This window comes from Berghia stephanieae, chromosome 12, assembly GCF_034508935.2.
Source record: "Berghia stephanieae isolate SIO BIC M18660-M18661 chromosome 12, UCSD_Bste_1.3, whole genome shotgun sequence".
NCBI lineage: Eukaryota > Metazoa > Mollusca > Gastropoda > Nudibranchia > Aeolidiidae > Berghia > Berghia stephanieae.
Window position 1 is genome coordinate 21,883,887 of NC_088371.1, and position 5,635 is coordinate 21,889,521.

At 37.3% G+C, this 5,635-nt stretch overlaps 1 protein-coding gene across 4 annotated transcripts in view; it reads right to left on the reverse strand.

Annotated features, from left to right (window-relative positions):
- The window catches only part of LOC144958246 (complement C1q tumor necrosis factor-related protein 6-like), a 98,866-nt gene extending 93,451 nt beyond the window's left edge, over positions 1-5,415 (reverse strand). Inside the window, exon 1 of one of the 4 annotated variants that reach the window (XM_078890089.1) lies at positions 5,098-5,415. The gene's annotated coding sequence lies outside the window, so the exon portion shown is untranslated. Of the gene's footprint in view, positions 1-997; positions 1,088-5,097 lie in introns of those variants that run through there. The other 3 variants (XM_078890090.1, XM_078890088.1, XM_078890091.1) reach the window with 3 other exon arrangements.
- Between the last annotated feature and the right edge of the window lie 220 nt (positions 5,416-5,635).

Here is a 5,635-nt window from a genome sequence, read left to right on the forward strand (position 1 = left end):
AAATCTATTTTTGTATTAGTTGGATGGGAAGTTTTGGGGAAAGTCCTGAAAATGGCTGGTAAGGAGAGAGTTAAGCTTAAATGCTGGCTAACACACTTCGTGACGTTTGTGTTTGTTGAACCCATGACCTCAAGAAGTCGGGGAGAGTGGCTCAAGATTGACATAGAGTTTGAAACCACTTTTTTTTGGAGTGGTGGATAACTTAGACAGTAGAGTTGTCGTACCAGTAAGATCGCGGGTTCGAGTCTCTATCGCCGCCGCGAAAATTTTATTCTCTATGGTCTTCTGGCACTCTCCTACTCATTTCATTTCTTGCTATGATCACACCTCCGCGTAAACCGCATAGCCGGGGAGAGAGATGGACAGAGAGAGAGAGAGAGAGAGAGAGAGAGAGAGAGAGAGAGAAAGAAAGAAAGAAAGAGAGAGAGAGAAAGATAGAGAGAGAGAAAGATAGAGAGAGAAAGAGAGAGAGAGAAAGAGAGAAAGAAAGAAAGAAAGAGAGAGAGATAGATAGATAGATAGATAGATAGATAGATAGAGAGAGAGAGAGAAAGAGAGAGAGAGAGAGAAAGAGAGTTCATGAGGGTGCAATTTGAGTGCATATGAGTGCGGCGCATGCGTGTGTCTGCGCGGGCGTGTGTGTGTGTGGGTGTGTGCGCGCGCACGTGTGTGTATGTGCATAATCTACATGTCTGTCTTTGGGTTGCCATCTTGACGTGACCTAGGATTGATCCCCTGTAAGTCTATATGAAGACCTGTGACATCCTTGAAGTGGACGGACACGACTGGGAATAGAAGGGCAACTTGATGACATTTCCACGGCAACACTTTTCACCTACATTCTTAAACTCAGACAGCTCACCATTTTTCACAAGGCCACAAAACTGATTGTTATTTTCAAGGTCACATAGGTCACCTCTATTCTCAAGGCCACACAGCTCACCTTTTGTTCACCATGCCCCACAGCTCACCTTTATCATTAAGGTCGCATGCTCACCTTTCAAATGGTCAGAAATAATGTGAGTCCCGTTGGTGGGGGGGGGGGGTCCTTGGAAAAGGCACTGTTCTCTCACATTCTCTCACCGAACTCAGGTGCGAAATGAGTACTTGGCTGATAACACCATTGTCTCTGCCGAAACAAAAAATTAAAGGATAGTATAACACCCGAGTGCGGACCAGAAGGACCAGGGTTCGAATGCCATTCTCAGTGTCGCATAGTTGAGTTCTTGAAGAAAAAAAAGGCTCTTTATTCACATTCTCTCACTGTGCTCAGGTGTAAAATGAGTATCTGACCATTAACACCATTGTCTCTATAGTAAAAAAAAAAAGTAAAATCGCCTAACAGGCGTCACATCTTGTCCTACATGTTTGTGCATATTGCTCATTTATTGATAGATATCGCTCTGTACAAATGCACACGATTTTTCACAAAAATTCTCACTCTGAGACAAATAAAAATAATATAATTTCTTTTGACAGACAGAATGTGGCAGTCCAACGTGTACATACATTCAGGTCTGACATCCGAACCCGATATGGGCCTAGTTGAACTTTGGTGTAATGAACAATAATTTGCGTAATCTTTTGAGAATTCCATTACAACAATGAGCCCATAATAAGGAATTGGGTCATCAGACCTGCAAATATGTGCACGTCGTGGCAGTCCCGTCCACTAGGCACCATGACGACTTGAAACAATTACATGGCGATATTATAGCATTACTACATGGGTTTAGATTTAATTATGAGTTTTTTTTAAAATTTGTTTTATTAAAAAAAAAATTAGCGCCACATAACACACTTAAAAACAAAAAAACGAGACAAAAAACAAACAAACCGGATTCAGACTTTCAAAAAGTCAATTAAAAGTACAAGGGGACAAATCACTATTCAAGACATGGGATAGTATGGCTCAGCGATACGGTCTTTGCTTCGTGCCCAAAAGGTACAGAGTTTGATCACCCGCTGCGATGTGTTGCCTTGAGCAAGTCACCTCGCCCTGGCTCACTTTGCGGCGCTGCACTGCGGCTGACGCCTGGGTTATTCCAGTCTTCCCTTGGAATAGACCCTAAAGAAAAATATCCCCATGGGGATGAATGAAGGGAATTTTATTTATTTTTTGTTTATTTATTTATTTTATTTTTATTTATTTTAGAAAATTAATAAGATCATGAGAAAAACCCCCGGCTACCCAAATCATAAAGCAAACTGGGGCGGGGGGGGGGGGGGGGGGGGGGGGGGTGGGGAGATCGACAGGTTATATGAAAATTCGAGAATGACGTTCTGAATCTACGGGATGGCGAAAATCCGGTGGTGACTGTCATACCACATGACCACATAGCCTCATAAAACATAATAATAATAATAATAATAATAATAATAATAATAATAATAATAATAATAATAATAATAATAATAATAATAATAAGAAGAAGAAGAAGAAGAAGAAGAAGAAGAAGAAGAAGAAGAAGAAGAAGAAGAAGAAGAAGAAGAAGAAGAAGAAGAAGAAGAAGAAGAAGAAGAAGAAGAAGAAGAAGAAGAAGAAGAAGAAGAAGAAGAAGAAGAAGAAGAAGAAGAAGAAGAAGAAGAAGAAGAAGAAGAAGAAGAAGAAGAAGAAGAAGAAGAAGAAGAAGAAAGAAGAAGAAGAAGAAGAAGAAGAAGAAGAAGAAGAAGAAGAAGAAGAAGAAGAAGAAGAAGAAGAAGAAGAAGAAGAAGAAGAAGAAGAAGAAGAAGAAGAAGATAGGGTGGGGATTAGCATTGCTTCAAACAGCCAATGTCAAATTATTATCATCGAGAACAGAATTACTGGCAAATCTAAAGATTATAAAACTGTTTTACAGACTGATATACGAGAAACATATCTTATCATATCTTATTAAAGGCTGAATATAGAAATTATCCTTTAAATGCCTTATACAATATATAGTTTATAATTACAAAATCTCTTATATAGCTTGCATTGTATCATTCACAGACTGTTATGCACAACTTTGAATGTAAGGAAAAATATATCAATACGGCAATGTAAAGTCGAAAAAGAAAATTACTATAATAGAATGCTGAAGTTATTGAAAATTCTTCATGATCGAATGAATCGTAACTGTACAAAGTTCACAGTATTATGAAATGTTAATGACAACAATTATCATGAAAGCAACAGCGTTAATCATCATACTTTAGTCTCTCAGAAATATCAAGGTTTAAGATCGTTTTAGATGACGTGACATGCATTTTACTTCTCAACATTTACAAACCAGTCTACAAAGTTATGAAAGTAATGGAAGCATTTATATCCACATGACAATGTAAAGTTTAAAAGATAAATAAATAAATGGATTATTAACTAAATAAACAAACAAACAAACAATAAATAAATGGATAAATGAATAAATAAATAATAAATTAACTTGCAAACCATCTTTTTATTTCAGGCTAATTATATCATCCATTGGCTCAAATTTATAGATAGTATGCAGATGACGCCACTCAGGCCTTTGTTATTGTTTTTGCCATCCGCGTTTGTGAGTTGTTCTCACTAAACTGTATTAACCAGACTATAAAAGTTCATGGTTACACAGAGTTTGTGTGTTGGTCCGTTATACTTCCGGATGGCAATGTTGTGAACTCCTTGGCCAAGCGCATTCTATCTATACGAAGAAAATCTGCCCGGTCGTAATACTCATTTTTTTTTGACGTTTGACTTTCATTTCGAGTATCATTTATTCTACGCAATTCTAACACATCCACAACAAAATTAGAATGACGTAATTTTTCATCTCTCTTGATACTATCAAGTAATAATAGTGTCATCCGCGACAAAAAATGATGTCGTAATTGGATTCAATAGTCTGATGTCACGTCGCCCAGCAAAGGTGGCCATCGTTGTTCTAAACTAAGAAAATCGGTACTTTTTATTCTTCATGCCGGCTTGAACTTTTCATATGTCTTATGATCAGAATGTGTAAAAGTCAAAACATGATTAGATTTATAATGTTTTTTTTCCTCTGGATACGCTTTTATGCTCGTGGGAGAAATATTTCATAAGGACGTCCGCCATTGTTCCGATAGTTTAGAGCCAGTTACTAAGTTACCATGCGTCATTACGAGGGAAGTGACGTTACAACAGTTGAAGCGTATTCAATATTGATAATCTTTCTAATCAATTTTTAAAACGGTAGGGTTTGGGATCAACATTGTTCTGGGGCAGCGTGACTCAGCGGTACGGTCTTTGCTTCGTACCCAAAAGGTACCGAGTTCGATAACCCACCGCTGTATTGTGTGGCCTTTGAGCAAGTCACCTCGCCCTAGCTCAATTTGCGGCGCTGCACTGCGGCTGACGCCTGGGTTATTCTAGTCTTCCCTTGGAATAGACCCAAGAGACAAATTTCCTTCATGGGATGTATAAAGGGAAATTTAATTATTATTATTATTTTTAAAAATTTTTGTAAAGCTAATGTTAAATTTTTATCATCATGTACAGAATTACTGGTAAATCCAAATATACAAAACAGTAGTATAGATAGTTCGAAGATGACGTCACTCAAGTCTTTGTTATTGTTTTTTGCCATCCGCGTTTATGAGTAATGCTCACTCAAATGTATTAACCTGAGTATAAACGTTCATGGATACTCACAGTTTTGTGTGTTGGTCCGTTATACTTCCGGATGGCAATGTTATGAGCTTCTTAGCCAAGCGCATACTATCTATATTGAGTATTATATAGATGACCGCCTGTTCCTATTAACCTTTATTTCTCCGCCAACATTGATGATGATGATGATGATAATGATGAAGATGATAACAGCAATCATAATAATGATTATGATCCTGATAATAATATTGATAAAAATGATAATTAAAGAAAGAAAATAATACAATTGATTTCAAACGGAATCAAAAATAAAAGCAATCATCAACCCCCCCCCCCCCCCCCCCGCACACTTTAAAAAAAAAAAGAAAAAAAAAAGAAGAAAATAAAAGAAAAAAAAAATGCCAATAAAAAGAACCGTAAGTAAAACAAAGATAAGAAAACAAAAACAAAACAAAACAACAACAACAACAAAAACACAACAAAGCAACCCATTGAGTACTACTCACCTACCACAGGTCCACAGGTGTATCGGGGGGTCTTCTGACGGGCGGGCTGATTTTTCAGTCGTTTCAAAGAAATTATCACAACGGTGTCAAAAACAAAACAAAACAAAAACAAATTGATTGCTAAATAAAAAAAAAACAACGTTCAATCGTATGATAATCTGAAGAATAACAATATTATTATTTCGAAGCATTTATTTCTCGTAGATAGATAAAAACAAACCTCTCACACGCGCCATCAATGCTGTGAGTGTGAGTAGAATCTGGCGTTTGTTTGGTGTGCTTGTTTTTGGTTTCACCTACAGCAGCTGAGCTGTGCACGGAGAGCAGAGGAGCAGCAAGGGCGGGAACTTGATTGGTGCCAGAGACGAGTCTTTTGGAGTAACCTCCCCTTCATTTTTTTTTACGACTCAACTCACACTAGTCCCGCCGTTCATTCAGTCTATCTATCTATCTATCTATCTATCTATCTATCTATCTATCTATCTATCTATCTATCTATCTATCTATCTATCTATCTATCTATCTATCTATCTATCTA